The following is a 17,401-nucleotide window of genomic DNA, read 5'->3' on the forward strand; positions in this document are numbered from 1 at the left end:
GTGATGGCTGCACCAAAATCTCACAAATCATCACTAAAGAACTTACTCATGTCACCAAATACCACCTGTACCCCAATAACTTATGAAAAAAGCTAAATTACTTAATTAAATAAAATGGAATTGAAAATAAAAAACTAAAGCACAATTTTACTCATGATTGATATGCAAGAATCATAAAAGTTGTGTGCTGATAAACTGTAGAATTAATGTACCAAAAGCAAATAAAAATTTCAATTAAAAGTAAAAAAAAAAAAAAAAAATTCAGCCTTCCCCACTTCGAGTATTGAGAATGATTGCTTTACCCATGGGGAAAAACACATTTAGGATTTTAATTATTATTTTAGCTAATTGGCTCCTGCTACATACTACTGGGCTTATTCTCCTTATATTTTATTATTTGGCTTTTTATCTTAACCCCTATTGCTACATGGAGTCAGCCCTAATGTCCAGGTTTTGCACTGGTGCTTTCAATTTGCTTCATTTCATTGACAAATCTGGATCCTACCCTTCCTTCCTTCTTCTTCCCCAGTGGAAGCCATTTGAATGATTTAGCTCATCTTCACAATGTATTTCTGAATCCACGACTGAGCACAGTTTCTCAAGATAAGACCCCAGCACAACTAGTTTACTTGCATCTCTTGTTTGGTTCCCATGAACATCATCTTCCCTCTCCTGGCTTGTTGTTGCTCTGGCACGTGACCAATTTTTGTGAACATATATGTGATCCAAATATTGACAGTTCACTATGTCACACCTTACCCCAGCCTCATCATAGCATACACTAATAAGTGGTCAATGTAAAGAAAAATTTTACCTTGTTGCTTAAATGTGCTATTTTCAGAGAGATTGCATAACCACTAATAGGTAACTTGCTCTCATGTTCTTGGACATAAAACATTAGAATAGTGGTCAATCTCTGGCCCACATGCGTTAATTAGAATCTGTCGATTAAATACTTTGTTCATATTTTCTTATTCTTTTTTCTTTATCTTTGTTGAATTGGGTTAACAGATTTCCAATTGTCATTCCAATTGTCATTCAGAGACTAATTCAGGAACCAGACAAATAACTTACTTTTATGGAAAGGAAAGAGGTAACAGGAGATAGTAGCAAATTAGAAAGTGTACATCTATTAGATTTGTGCCTGTTACTCAGCTTCTAAGGATGGTTGATCTCTAGAAACCATGTCAAGTATTTCTACATTTTCTAATCTAATTATTTAAAAAAACTAGACATTATATTTCTCTAAGAATTATCCTAGCGACTTAGGAGGTTGATGTGGGAGAATTTATTGAGGCCACAAATTCAAGACCAGAGTGAGCAACATGGTAAGACTTTGGCTGTAAAAAATAGAAATAAATTTTAAAAATTAGCTGGATGTGGTGGCACTCACCTATAGTATCAGCTACTCAGGAGGCTGAGGTAGGAGGATCACTTGAGTCCAGCAGTTGGAGGCTTTAGTGAGCTATGATTACACCACTGCACTCTGAAAACAAACAAATAAACAGACAAACAAAAACAAAAAGAATTATCCTAATTTTGAATTGTTGGCAAATTTTAACTTAATTTAAATTTAATTGTTGGCAAATTTCGTGTTTTTGCCCCGACACGAATTTCTAGTTTGCAACTTTTATTTCTATTTGGCTTATGTTGCCTTATTTTTTATTATTATTTTTTTACCCTGCATGATATTTTTACAGCATATTTTTGCAAATGTTACCACAAACTATGCATAATCAATGTACATTGAGAGATCAAAAGTCTTAATCTTTGATCTACAAAATAGCCATTGAGTTATCACTTAAGAACACTAAAATTATATTTTAAATTAAAAGTTTTGATAACTTAGCCCAAGGGAATAAATGATGTGGAATTACAAATGCTACAAGAGAATAGTAGGTAGAGAGTTCTTACAGTGTGGGACATGAAACTTTTAGGCTTCCCTAAAAAATAACTAAGATTTGCCTAATAATTCATAGTTAGTATTCTATGTCATAACATTAATGAATTTGTTACACAGAATAATCTCTGCAAGGACCTACTATTATCTATAATAGTAAAAAGTAAAAAGTAGACTTGAAGACTTGGTCAATCTTATACAGATTTAAGCAAAAGTTGTAGAACCAATATTGATGATCTGACTTCAAGCTTCAGGTTTCCCCCATGACACAAGGCCAGCTGTATTTGAAACATACCCATTTTCATAAACATGCCCAAGGGAATTGGCAAAACAATTAATTGACGCAATGACTTTGAAGCATGGTACCTGATTTTAGTGCCTCTGAAATATCACTTACAGATGAAGAAATTTTCAGTATTATCATCTTCTAACACTTCAGCACTGAGGAAATTGTAAGAAAGAGGACCACGAAGTGGCCTGGCAATTGCTCCCGGCTTTTAATTTAATATTGTTTTTAACAATATTAAATTTTTAATAAAATACATGCTGTGCTGGCAACTTACAACTGTGAGCTAACCTGAGATTCAAATATAATGATGACCAACGGCAATTTCTTTCTTTATTGTGTGACATATGTGGGTGTGATTATATAACTTCCTCAAGGCAAAATGCTGTTTTAAAGGCTTACTTAAAGAAAACAAAACTATTTTTGTTTCTGAGTTGATTATACTTTGATTTTTGTTTAACCTATTCTCTTAATTAATGGTCTGAAAGAGATATTTGACTTTCCAAACACCCCTAGTCCTCCTTCATGGATTTCACGTTGTGTAGACAATTGGAGAATTTTCTAATGTAGTGGTGGAACCTGATTTCTGTTGGCCTTTAGGGAAAGCATAAACTTTGCTTTTTTTTTTTTTTCTTTCTAACCCTTGCAGGAAGAAATTCTAATATTGTACTCACTGGTGAAGGTCTGTCCTTTACAAAGAGGCAAAAGTTGTGTCATTCCCTTGGCACATTGACATGTACCTGTGAGATTCTCCAACATTGAAGATTTATTTTCCCCAGTGGTTGGTGGTTAAAGACCTGCCTGGGGCCTCCTTCTTTCTGGGGTGTGCCTGAAACTTGAGAGCTAGGCATAAATGTAGGTGGGTCCCAGAAAATAGTATCTATGGGGTGAATGGCTTATCTTCTACTTTGTACGATGAGAAGAAAATATCATTTCGTATTTCCGCTCTTCCTTAGCATCACCTTTCTTTGCCGCTTTACATTAGAATAGTAGCAAATTCTTAGAGGTCATGGAAATAAAGTGTGAGCCCAAGGGGTAACTAACAAGAAAAGACTCAGTGTTTATTCAAAAGGGGTCCTTACAGGTTTGGATATCTCACAGGATTGTGATGTGCAGATAGAGTTTGGGACTTTAAAATATATGCATATACAGTAATACACAGAGCAAATTTACCTGGACTTTTTCTTTGGCCATATACCTACACATTTTTAGTATTCTAGAATTATATCTGCCATATTCTTTTTTCTATATTAAGCATAAGAAATGTGTGGATTAGTAAACTAGGGGCAGACATGCACAAAGTCCCAGGCTTTATAAAGGAGTCTTACTCCTCAAGCAGTTTTCAGAGCTGCATTTAACTATGGGCAAAATCCCATGCAAAATTCTTGTTCAATAAGACATTCTGGAAACCACCTAATTTTAAAAGAGTCTGTGTCTAGTTTTAGAGTCAAATTAGGCTCGCATGGAAGCTCAAATCGCAATGGCAACCACTCTTCTCATGTGCAAATATATGCATTTAGAAAGGATACTGAATTTTGTATCTAAGGTAATTAGTTTTTGGTAGGAATGGGATTCTTTTCTGGAGATGCATTTACTGTGCTGATAAGTTGCATAATATATGAAGCATGGCACTATATCAATATATTTATAGGTACTTCAATGTTCGTATTTACTGCTGGGATTGGAGAGGAGGTGACTTGCTTTTGACAATGTAGGTGTTTAAGGCTGATATTCATATTCAGACAAACATTATTCACTATCATATTCAGGCAAACAGTATTGATTCTCTGGAAGTTAGAAATAGAAGTATTTCCAATTCAAAGTATTTATCTTCCATCACGTATTCCAAGGATTCTAAAAAGCTATCTGTTGTACCAACATTCTCCAAAATAGTTAGAATAATTATTCTATTAGATTTTTCTAGTAGGACAATATAGCATGATCTTTCCTAAAATGTGTTTTCTTTGCTTCTGCCTTGAATCTGATTCAGCCTTTGAAATCAAGTCAAGGATTCCGAAGTTCAAGATCCGGTCATTTATTTTCTTTTCAAACTCAAATATATGCAAAACCCTACCCATAACACTGCAGGGCTATTACCAATTCCCTTAACCACCAAATAGTCTTAATCCTCTATTTTGAGGAAGCATCCGTTCTATCCTAGCTCTGCTGCCTATAAAAAGATAGCAGCGGGAATCAGAAAGATTCTCTGTTCCTCACAGAACCAGATTTCTGAGACAGAATGATGAGGGTCAGAGATGACATTTAGGATGACAAGCTTAAGGGTAAGAATGTTGCCTATCCTGGGTTGAAACTGTTTCATACAACGTCAAAGCAAAAACTTCAAAGCTATGTCAGAGAGAAAAGTATTGCAAAGAGTTACACAGAAAGAGATGAGTTTTTTTAAACAAGCAAACTGAACAAAGGTACATAATGGGGCAGAGTTTGTGTTCCTTGGTTGACATCCCATGGGTATTAACCAGAATGATAATAGTTCTTTGGTCCATTCACCTTTGGTTGTAATGCAAGATTAAGATGATAGTTTCAACTTGGGAACATTTGGAGTTTGTGAGTAGGGTTATTTGTATGCATCTATGTGCCCTTTGGAAGAATTTGTAAATGATTTGCTTAATAACTTTTAAAATCTGGTTTTGTTGTGACATTGCTCCTAGGTAATTGGTTGTTACAAGAGAAGAGAAAGAGCAACAGTGAAAATAAACACACGCACAAAGCAAAGGCATTTTCTTCCACTTCAACAGAGCTCCTAGGCCTAAACAGGGCAGGGGAATTGTGGACGTCACAGTGCCATTAACAGCAAAGCCCAGTGACATGAGTTTGTCTATGTAACAAACCTGCACATGTACTCCTGGATCTAAAATAAAAATTTAAAAAATAAATAAATACAGTTAAATTAAAAAGAGTACTCTCACTTAATCAGCAAGGTCATGACGCTATTGCCAATTGATTATTTTTTGTCATATAATGACATTTGATTGAGAACATGATTTATTTCATTCTATTACCATATAATTAATTTATAATTAATAGCTGCAATTCTGTCAATTATCAAACATTGAAAGGTTGGCATTATTAGTTTTATTGATGTTGAAACCTTTACTGTGAAACCTATAGAAACTTGCCCAGAGCAAGGTGGATTTGATCCTAAAGTCTGTGTTCTTTCCCTCAGACCACACATGTGCTCTTCAAGCCCATTCCACCAGCAGCGTTCCTTTCACTTATGGTAATTACTTTATCAATTTAAACAGTTTGGCCAAGTCTTTTTTGGAGAATGACAGAACATTTAGTGGCCTTTTAGTAGCTTTCTAGGCCAAAATCCCATCCAATGAAAGAATAACATCTTCATATTATCTGAAGAATGGTCTTTCATCCTTGATCTGAACGTGTCACATAATAAGGAAGTACAGTATTTCAAAAGGATGCTATTGTATTTAGCAGAAATCACATTGTTTGAGTAACTATTTCCTTCTTTTCTTCATCCTGTTTTTTTGGTGCTATTTAGAAAAAAAAATCAAGTCTTTCTTATACAAAGCCTGTAAAATATTGAGCAATAGCTAAATCATTTCTTCTCTGAGTCAAACCTCTTTAATATCTTAAGCTACTCCTATGCCAGAAAACCCCTAGGAAATCTTCTATTCAAATCACAGGCATCTCAGTCACTCGCCAAATAACATCCTTTTCTTCATCTAGAAAATAAAGGTTTCATAAAATGTCACTAAAGTAATTTATCTAAATTAAAACTAATAAAGGAAGTAGAAGCATGTAAGGTTCTGCCAAGCTCTAACATCTTGATTTCTGTCTAGACAAATTACAAACATTCTCTATTTTAAAATTATTTTTAGTCTTCAATAGAGGCCCCTTTTCTCAGGGTCTCAAATTAGGAAAGATATAACTGGATACTACTCCTATTTATCAGAATATTAAAGAAGGGCCAAGAAACCTTAGTCCTGAGAAAACAGAGAAAGGCCACATCCACAGATTGTGGTTCTAGATGATTCACTCTAAGTTGAGATGCAGGAAGAAGGCTTCGCTTCCTAAACATTGGCAACAAAAGAAAGTTGCCATACAAACATAAATCACAAAATCTTGTGTAGTGATATCCAATTATTATCTCATATTCATTCATAGAAAATAAAAGTGACATTTAAAAATCATTTTGATTTATGAACTTAATATCCTGAATGCTCTCATTGGTATATAAAAAGAACCAATTAGTTAGGGCTTCAATTGTGTCAAAATACTGTGCGATGGTTAACTATAATTTATAATGTATAAATCTTTGCTATATGATCACAGATATCTGAATGTTATCTTGTTTGTTACTATTTCTTATTATGCTTTTGCTGACAGAAAATCCAACTAGTTATAAACTATCAATGAGTCCTTCTTTTAGGGTGTAGCTCTAATAATTAGAAAGAAAAATAAACTTTTTTCCCCATGCAAAAAGAATGAAACTATGTCCCATGCAGCAATGTGGATGAAACTGGAAGTCATTATTCTAAATGAACTAACTCAGAAACAGAAAACCAAATATCACATGTTTTCACTTATAAGGGGGGAGTTAAACAATAGGTATATACAGAGACAAAGATGGAAATAATAGACACTGGGGACTCCATAAGCGGGGAGGGTGGGAACAGGGTGAGGAAGAATTATCTATTGGGTGCAATGTTTAATATTTGGGCGAGCTGGGTGCAGGGGCTAACACCTATAATCCAAACACTTTGGTAGGCAAAGGTGGGAAGATTTCTTGAGCTCAGAAGTTTGAGGCCAACTCGGACAACATAATGGGATCCTGTCTCTATAAAACAAATACAAAAATTACCTGGGCAGGCACCTGTAGTCCCAGCTACTTGGGAGGCTATGGTGAGAGGATCCTTGAGCCCAGGAAGTCAAGGCTGCAGTAAGCCACAATCACACCCCTGCCCACCAGCCTGGGTGACAGAGCTAGGCCATCTCAAAAGAAAAAAAATCGGGATGATGGGTACACTAGTTCAATCTCCACCACTATCAATATATACCCATGTAACAGACATGCACATATACCCCCTGAATCTAAAATTTAAAAAAAATAATAAAAACAAATACATTGTTTTCTTGATTCTAGAATTCCTCTTCCCTGGTGGAAAGACTAAGGGATACATCATAATTTTCAGAAAAGTACAGGGTAATGGCAAAATGCCTGAGTTACTTTTACTCTCAAATACATCCAAGAAAAGGGGAGCAATCAGAAGTAAGCATGAACCAGAGAGTTAAGGGAGGTCCTCAGAGAAGAGTGTGATTAGGTCAGCATAAACCAGGATGAGGTCCAGCAGATATTGAATATCAGAGATAAATTCAGTGCCCATAGAGACAAGAGGACAGGGTGTTAATAACAGTAGTTCAAAGAGGCAAGAAATCTGTCCTAGGAAAAACGCTGCCTAAGATGGAGCTGCCAATGGTTAGGGATGTATTGGTGAGGAAACCTGAACTCTTTTGCTTCTGGGAAGCCCAGGCTGAGAGAAGATTTCTTTTTTTTTTTTTTTTGAGACGGAGTCTCACTCTGTCGCCCAGGCTGGAGTGCAGTGGCCGGATCTCTGCTCACTGCAAGCTCCGCCTCCCGGGTTCACGCCATTCTCCTGCCTCAGCCTCCCGAGTAGCTGGGACTACAGGCGCCCGCCACCTCGCCCGGCTAGTTTTTTGTATTTTTTTAGTAGAGACGGGGTTTCACCGGGTTAGCCAGGATGGTCTCGATCTCCTGACCTCGTGATCCGCCCGTCTCGGCCTCCCAAAGTGCTGGGATTACAGGCTTGAGCCACCGCGCCCGGCCCTGAGAGAAGATTTCTAACCTGAACTACTCTGACCACTTATTTACATTAATGACACTAAAAATGGCTACTTAACTGTATACGTATATGTAGTTTTATGTAACTATATGTGTATAGACATACATATTTATTCATATATATATACATATATACAGAGTAGATAGATAGATATCACTTTGGTCACTCAGATCACATAAAACTATTATATGAACTACTAATCTGTCACTACTCTGTAAAAATTGGCTTTCTTTAAAGATTCTCTATGTGAGTACATTTCCTAAGTCCTATTGAAAGAATTACTAGGTGGGAATGGTCATGACCATTATGCCTTTTCTGCAGGACATTAATGTCATGATTATAAAGAGTGAAAACAAGATAACACAATAACTACAACAATGAAAATAGCACTGCTTTATCTGATTGTATTACCCTAAGGCTGGCATAGCAACGTACTGGACACCAGTTTACTTCAAACAACAGAAAATTATTGCCTTACATTTCCGGAGATAGAAGTCCCAAATTAAGTATCAACAGGGTCATGCTCTCTTTGAAATCAGTCAGGAAGAACCCTTCCTTGCCTCCCGCTAGCTTCTTTAAGGTTTTGTTTTGTTTTGTTTTGTTTTTGCCATCCTTGGTGTTTTTTGACTTGTATTTGCAACAATTCAACATACCTGTGATCACATGGCATTCTCCTTGTGTGTCTGTCTCCAAATTTTCCTTTTCTTGCAAGAACACCAATTGTAAGGCATTAGGGACCCATTCTATTCCAGTATGATTTCATCTTCTTGAATTATGACTGATTAACCTTCAGTGACCCTATTTCCAAATAAAGTCACATTCTGAGGGACAAGGGGCAAAATTTCAACATATTTGTGGGAAGGTCTCATATCAATCAAGTCAAGATAGATTATGCTGCAGTAACAAAGTCCAAAACACATGTGGCTTGCAGTAACAAAGACTTACATTCTATTCATGCTAGATGATAATGTTCTGCCTTATCAGAGTCACTCAAGGATCCAGGTTATCAGGGAAGTAATAATTTCAAAAGTTTTCAGTCACTGTGCCAGAGAGAAAAGAGCACACTACCAGGTGTCATAGGTAACCATTGAGTGTTTATGGGCCTAAGGGAGCCAGAAAGTGTAGGATCAGAACACCAGTGATTTCAGATGCCTTCAGCATTAAGAAACAAAAAATCCAACTAACATTGACCTAAACTTTAAGGTCATTTTTTGTAACTTAGCAAGCTATTAAATGACTAGAAGTCAAAGAGTTGATCTGTTGACTTATTGATGCCACCAAGAACCCAGGACAGGAGGACTGCTTGGGTTGCAGTGAGCTATGACTGTGTCAGTGCTGTCCCACCTGGGTGATGGAGCAAGACCCCATCTCTGCTAAATTAAACATTAAATAAATAGAAAGAGCCCAGGAGTCAACCTCTGTTTCTCTTCTCCCCTTCCCAGAGCTATGTCATATGTCTACTCCTTAACCATATCACCACCACAGGTGAAACGAGATAACCATAATTAGCATGGACCCATTCTATCTCTTGAGGCCAAGACCTGGTCACCCAAACTAAACTGGGTGCAAGGACAGGGAGAGTTAATAGGTGAATTACTGTAGAGTAGGAATAAATGTATAACACAAAAAAAGATGATTTTCAGATTTAGCATTATTTTACATCTCATTCAATGTGTGGATATGTGGATAAATAATAATTTTTCTCAACTTAAATGTTTTTAGTGTATTAAAAATAAGTAAAATTTAAATGCCATCCCTAGTTGGTTTATTTGCTTAAGTGTGTTTAACAATTTTTCAGCAAATAACAATAATAATAATAATTTCTTCCATGTGCATAATATTTTATTATGTATATTCTAACATACATGTTTTGTTGTCATTTCTCAGAAAAATTATCATAATGAAGGCAGGGAGAGGGAATTACCCTTTGTCTTTATTTAAAAAATAAATTATATATACATATACATTTATATATATATGTATAGGCACTAAGTATAGGACTAAAAACTGAACTTTCTTACTCTCACCAGTGCATTTTCAGCTATCCCCTGGTGCCTCCTGCTCTTCTTGTGCTTTGCCTGTTTCTGTATTAATGCACATTCTGAAGAATAAAACCCACAGGACCAATTAAATAGACCATATGGTTAATCTTTGGATTTCCCTTAGGCCAAACACAACTACAATTACAAAATACTATTTTGGAAATTACTAAAATATCAAAGAAATAAACCCTATCAAATATGTATTGTGTTTCAAATGTATAGGTAAGATTAGATATCAAAGAGTAATAGAAATTTTAAAAATATGTCTGATTTTATAAGATTTCATTTTAAAATGTATGCTACTTAAATATATATTTATATAAAAATGAAATATTATATATAAATATATACTTATATACTTGTATCAAATGCAATCTTATAAAATCAGACATATTTTAAAATCTCTGTTTATTACTGTTTTGTATCAAATCTTACCTATACATTTACATATATATAAATATACCTACATATATATATGGAATTTGTGATGTGAATAGCCCCTAAGCCAGCATTATAAAAGCCTTCCACATTTGCTTTAGAAATGCCATAGTTATCACAGTCACTCAAGGGTGACTCAATGCATTTGATTGCTCAGAATTGCAACAAAAGCAACTGTAACTCCGATAGGATTTTATCATGCTGAAGGATCTCAAGGTATTTTGAAAATATATTAAAAATAAAATGTGAGTCCAACTTGAAATGTTTGTAATTCATGAAAGGTTTGATGAGCAGGTCTCAGCACCCGCATCATGATCAGTGTTAAGTGTGTGCCTGTGGGGATTGTGGTATCGTCGTTAGATACCCAGGACAATCATGTCATACAAAACAGAGACGGCATGTGTCCCTGCCTGACAGATGCTGATAAAGTGGTGACAAGAATAACAAGTAACTAAAGAGATCATTAAGCCAAAATCCTCTGTCTGCGACTACACAGAATGGTATAAACATCAGCTGTAGTGTTATACAATGTCTTCCCAAACCAGTAGAAACCGTCATGCCCTGCAGACAGAGATACAACAGAATTAAAAGGCAGGGATACCAGTCCATACCAAAAGAGAAGATGTGTAACTTGTAGCGGTTTAATGGGCCAATATATAGAAGCAGGATCAAAAGGACTGAGTGTTAAATGCTAAAGAAGCTGCTTAAAGTAAGGAATAGAGATGCTGGCAGTTTTCAGCAGAGTTGACAGGAAATAAGAAACAAATGAAGAAATTCAATGATATGCCATGAATCCTACACAACTGCTGAAGATGTATCTTCCTGGATGGTTGGCTCAGGCCTAATTCATAACAAATACTAAATAATCATGTGCTGAATGAATAAAGGTAGATTTTAAAGAAAGTATATTGCAGTCATAGAATTTAAAATTTTTATTCTTTCTTTATTTTTTTCCATTGGCTTATGGTTCCTCTCTCTCACTGGACCATGAAGAAGAAAAGACATTATGTTATAGTGGCTATAACTGAGACTATGTTATATAGTCTCAGTACAAAGGCCAGTACCTTTTTGGCAGAGCAAAGCCAGAGGGTGTAGGCATCCATTGCTCCTTGGTGATCAGTGAGAGATATTTACTAAAGAGAGGGAATAGCTGCTGGATGACAAGGATAAGAATGGTGAGCATAGGCCCTGCCAGCTGCTCAGATGGAGCTTGGGCAGACTACAAGTGCTGGTTTACTTCTTCCATAGCTCCATGTATCAGTCACAGTGTTCAATTCATGGCCAACTAGGGGCCATGGGTGTCCTCTGCTGCCAACACCAGATGTTCCTCTCCATGAGATTTCTATGTGTATGACTTTGCCATCCTGAGCTCTCCTGATCTCTCTCCTTCTTTCTCATTTTGGTTTTTTCTTCCTCTCAATATTGGGAAAATCTTTTCTACTTTCTAGTGCTAAGACATTAATTTTTATCTCTGCAGATTTCCTAAGCCCACAGGCGTCTTAGGGCCTTTTTATGAAATTAAAGCACATACTCTGTATTTCTGCTTTATCATTTTTTTCTCCATGCTATTGGATATTTCAGTATTTAGGTATTTTAAAGAGGATAGGAGAATCGGGGTAAGCAGAAACTGGGAATTTTGACTTCCTTTCTCTCACAGCTTTTCTCTCTCATTTGTCATCCTCTAGCCACACTCTCCTATGCTCATTTTCTTAAATATATCTGTCCCCTTAGAGTTCAGTGCCTTCACACATTCTGTTCCCACCTCCTGTGCCTGTCTTCCTTCCCTCCACAAAGCTGACACTTCTCCTCAAGTCTCAGATGCAATGTCATTCCTTTTAAAAACTCTTTCCTGATTACACAATTAAAAGTTGGTCACATCTTCCCTAACATTCTGATATGGTTTGGCTCTGAGTATCCATCCAAATCTCAACTTGAATTGTAATCCCCATAATCCCTACATGTCAAGGGTGGGACCAGGTGGAGGTAACTGAATCATGGGGATGGTTTCCCCCATGCTGTTCTCATGATAATGAGTGACTCTATGAAATCTGATTGTTTTATAAGAGGTTTGGCATTTCCCCTGCTTGCACTCATTCTCTCTCCTGCCACCCATGAAGAGGTGCCTTCTGCCATGATTGTAAGTTTCCTGAGGCTTCCCCAGCCACGTGGAATTGTGAGTCAACTAAACCTCTTTTCTTTATAAATTACCCAGTCTCAGGTATTTCTTCACGGCAGTATGAGAACAGACTAATACACACTCACATATTCTGTATAATAGAATTTGTTTTTCTTCTTATATAACATTTATCAAAATTTGCAATCATATGAGTATGTTACTTACTAGCTTACCATACATTTTTTTCATTACCATAAATTTTGTAAGGGTGGGAACTAGGAGCTATTGAGGCAGGAAATTAAAAAAAAATAAATTAAAAAGAAAGAGAAATAAGTTTTCCTGTATTAGGCTGACTTGTCCCAGAGGCAGCAATAGTCACAGCCCAGACCCAGGAAAAGTCTTGATAATATTATCTAGTGTGCCCTGGAGACTCTCCCAGCATTCTCTCTACATAAGGAGAAGAAAAACAAATTTTCTTTTGTTTTATGGAATAAGTTTATAGATTCCTGTTCTCTGTAACTAGTGTCTTCAAGTATTCTGTTTTATCTACAAAGTGCAATGAAGGTCATGAGAAGCCTGAGTAGGCCTTAACTACAGCTTCCTGGGCACCACAGTGAAGGTTAGGATAAGTCCACACCCAGGTAAACCTAGATAATGGACATCTGGGTTGCTTGGCAACAGTCATGTGCAATCCTGTCTTTGTCCTGCCTCTGTATCCCTGCTTTCATGCCACTGTGCTTCAAGCTAGCCCACCCCCTTCTGTGAAGTGTGTATAAAAGTCAAGTACTGTCTTTGTTTTGGGTCCAGTCTTTTGGCTGTGAGTCAGCTAAGCTAGGCCTGAGTGCATTCAATAAAGATTCTCCTGTTTCCAACTTGAGGTCTCTCTCATCCTCCTAAATCCCACAACACTATGTTGATTTATTTCAACATTTTATAATCTGAGCCTAGGAAAAAGGGATGCTTAATAAATATTTGTCAAAGAAGTATGCAACAAACATTACGATATGCAATATCCACTCTCTCCTTTCTGTAACTAGCAGAACCCTAGTTTTTGGAGATTCTTCTATTTTTTATATGCCCAGTTACAATACTTTCTTCTCCCTTGTCTGAGGATAAGAGCACACAGTTTTAGACAACTCAATTTAAGTCAAATTATACCAGGAAGGGTCAGACCCAGTCTTTTGTTTCTTGTGTGTTTTCTTTTATTTATTTTTGCCTACTCTTTGTTGGCTGGAATGTGAGTATGATGTATCAAAGAGAAGAAGCCATCACAAAAGCATTGGTGAAAAAGCCACATGCTAAGGATAATGTAATAGAAAAGTAGAAGGGCTGAGTCCTTACTGGCTTCTTTAAATCCTCACCCAAGGCATGGGTGGTACCACTGGAGTTCTTCATCTGTGAGGAAAATCAGCCTTATTTGGGTTAAGCTAGTAGAGTCAGGTTTCTATTAAGTGCAATCCCAATTCAAAACGTGATTTTAGGAAAGTCATTTCCTATGACAACCTATCCAGATTCTAATTTGATCACTTTGCCATTGCATAAGATAATTTCTAAGATCACCCAGTTCTGTCACAGATTTTCCTTTAAAATTAAAACACTATTACCTAACCTTTAAATTTTAATTATTCTTCTCATTTTGAAAACTAATGAGCTATATGAATTTTCAAATAACTACTATGTGTAAGACAATAAGCCAGATGGCTTGATAAATGATATTTCCTTTTTAAATGTACATGTTGTATATTTTCCCTATTTTCTACTTTTTCTCTGACTTTTTTAAAGTTTCAACACATCATTAATTTAAATGTTTATAATTAAGAATTCATGAGAAGACTGAAAGGGTCAGTTTTCAGATTTAATTGTATGGAATCAAATATTTTCTTCAGCAAATTATACTGAAGACCAGCTTGTGGTAGGGCAGAGACGTGTAATTTAAAGCAGTGATTTCAAAATGCTGCTTCATAAACCAGTGTTACACAAGGTACATGAAATAACTTGGGAGTGTTTACAATCTGATATCAAACTCCCATGTGCAGTAAAGAATTTAACTTTGCCTAAAAAGAGGTCTGGCCTTTGTCCTTGACTTCTTGGAGGTAACATCCAAGTCCTTGGAATGTCATACACGATAAGATCCTTTCTTTGTCTGCGAACCTAATAATGTCATTTAGGATGGGACTATAAATCATACCATAAATGTGGTTTGAGTTACAAGGTGTTAGCATGATCTCCTGAGAGGCTGGAAAAAGAGATCAGCTGATGGACAATCAACCATGTCTAAATGATGGAGCACCAATAAAGATGCCTGACACCAAGGTTCAGCTGAACTCCCCTGATTGACAATATCCTATGTTTTCACACATCAGTGTTGGCAATAATTATTGCTGTCTATAATTCCATGGGGAGAGAACATCTGTATACTCCATGTTGGATCACTTCTGGGCTGTGCCCATGCATCTCTTCCCTTGGTTGATTTTAATCTGTATCCTTTCTCTGTGATAAACCATATCTGTGAATAAAACAAATTTCATTGAGTTCTGTGAGTTCTGCTAGTGAATTATCAAAACCAAGGGTCATTTGGGTAATTTCCTGAACTTGTAGTTGATGTTATAAGGGAAGGTACATTATGTGGGCCCTGTTCCTAACTTCTGGTTGCCCAGCTGTTGCAGCCCAGATACCCTAATTCTGTAGCTATGGGGTGTTTATAGACACCTTGATTTGGTAGCTATTAAGAAATCAGTTGTGTTTAGCAATTGGGAAAGAACCATTTCTATATTAATAATTTGCACCATACGTATTAACAATAAGCATTTATTTAGTGTATATGTGTACTGTGCCTGTATGTTTGTGCATGTATAAGTAGTTGTATGAGTAATCACAATTAATTCTGTAATTAAGCCAAGTCAATTGCATTCTTCTTAGAAAAATATTTCTTTTGATTAAATAAAGTTACTGTAAGTACTTGACTACATGAAACATCATTTTCCTTGGAAAATTATACATAGAAAGAAAAGATAAATTTAGTTAATGAATCTGAATTCAAATTATATGATTTAACAGCTGTATATCTTAGTAAAAAAGTAGTGTTTTAGAAAGGCAAAGTGTTAAATTTAAATCACATGCAAACCCTTTTTAAGATATTTAAAAATCTTTGTTTCTTCTCTAAAAATTCTTTTACATTTCTCAAAGACTGCCTACATTATCAAAGTGCTCTGGGGACACATAGTTTGCCATTTTTGTTTCAGTTCTGCAGTGAATTAAAACACAACCTGCACAATCAAACTCATAGCCCAGTCTTGACACCCAAGCTTGTTGTCTAATTCCTTCAATAGGAAAGTAAAACAGCTAGGGAACCATGGCTTCAAAGATTTTTATTATGTTAATAGTATAAATTAAATGAAATAATTTTCTTGCCTAAGAAGGGGAAAATCATACAAACTACATTTCATATTTGCCTATTTTCTTCCTATTGCTTATGCCAACAGAGGACACAAGAGGTGATTTCAAGAAACACTAGTAGGATTGTGAGACAGTTGGTCAAGGAAGAGGAACAGCCAATAAACGGTGACTTGTCAATACAGTTAGGACCTTGGGAGCTAAATCTGCGTGGAGAACTCTGGAAATCAGTGTGGAACACATACTTCAGCATTATCTCAGCTAAGGGACAAGTAAGGTGGGATATTTATACCCTAATTCTTGTCATTGGTTGGTGGATATTGCAAAGGGGCATTAATTTTGCAGCCTTTCTGGCCAGCTGTGGTGGTAGGCAGAAAGATTTCTAGCCTCCAGAGAAATCCCTCAAACAAATGGCATCTGAACCCACCATATACTATGATAGTAGGACATGAGGGCACAGGAATTTGCAAAAACAGTGTTTACTATACGGGTTGATACAAACTTGGCACCAGAAATGGTTGTTAGAAATAGTTGCAAAAAGATGCAGGCCAAATCTAAATGAGAATCATGCCTAAAGATAATTTTGCTGGTTGTAGAATTGCAATGGAAGTTGAATTCACTACTTTGCATGCTTCTTATGTAAAAATAAGGGCATATTTTAGCAAAGAATGAGATTCAAAAACACTTAGAATGGAGACATCTGTGTGTATGTTGGGAATCTTGAATCCATAACTCTCTCTGAGATATCATTCCCAGCATAGCAGCTTGTACCCTCATATCTGAAGACATCCTAACTTAATGACTGTGTAATAACATCATTAAAGTAAGCTGGATTACAAAGGGATTTCTATCTTCTCAGGACCCACCGCAACCACTCTTTATTCCTTCTATTACTGAGATGCTAGAGTGACAGGGGCTAATTGCGAGCCTGAAGCTCCAGAACACGTGGGTTTGATTACTTTAATGGGCTGCAAGACTGAGGATATTTTGACAAACATAGCTTTTTGCAACACTTAATTGATCATGGTGTTCCTGAAACCAAAACACATGAATTATCTACTAGGCTTAAAAGGTTAACTCAGCAGACCTCAGTTGCTCAAACACTGCACATTCCAAACAAGGCCCATTTTAGGATTGGTCCTTGACTGGTTCCTGGGAGATAATCTCTGAGCCCTTGGAATATTCTGCCTGACAAGAGTGTTTTTGTATGCCTGAAGCCTTGGGTCTTGTGCAGATTGGAACAAATGAGTTTATTCTAATGACATGATTTATGGTGAATGTCTCAGTTTGCTCTGAGGGTAAGGGTGAAGTTTGAGCAGCTAAGTTCAGTTATGTGGGTGCTGTATATCCACTTGCCCTCAATAAAACCCCGGAACACCAAGGCTC

General features: G+C 36.4%; 2 long non-coding RNA genes across 2 annotated transcripts in view; one reads left to right on the forward strand and one right to left on the reverse strand.

Annotated features, from left to right (window-relative positions):
* Positions 1 to 1,298: 1,298 nt before the first annotated feature.
* Positions 1,299 to 17,401, reverse strand: part of LOC140713441 (uncharacterized) — a 142,535-nt gene continuing 126,432 nt past the window's right edge. Inside the window, exon 4 of the long non-coding RNA XR_012095517.1 lies at positions 1,299 to 1,486. This is a non-coding gene — a long non-coding RNA (uncharacterized lncRNA). The remainder of the gene's footprint in view (positions 1,487 to 17,401) is intronic.
* LOC119627120 (uncharacterized) lies at positions 4,411 to 5,080 on the forward strand. Its single transcript, XR_005243161.2, has 2 exons — positions 4,411 to 4,468; positions 4,856 to 5,080. It is a non-coding gene; the product is annotated as an uncharacterized lncRNA (long non-coding RNA).

Source organism: Chlorocebus sabaeus, chromosome 14 (genome assembly GCF_047675955.1).
Source record: "Chlorocebus sabaeus isolate Y175 chromosome 14, mChlSab1.0.hap1, whole genome shotgun sequence".
In the NCBI taxonomy this organism is placed as follows: Eukaryota; Metazoa; Chordata; class Mammalia; order Primates; family Cercopithecidae; genus Chlorocebus; species Chlorocebus sabaeus.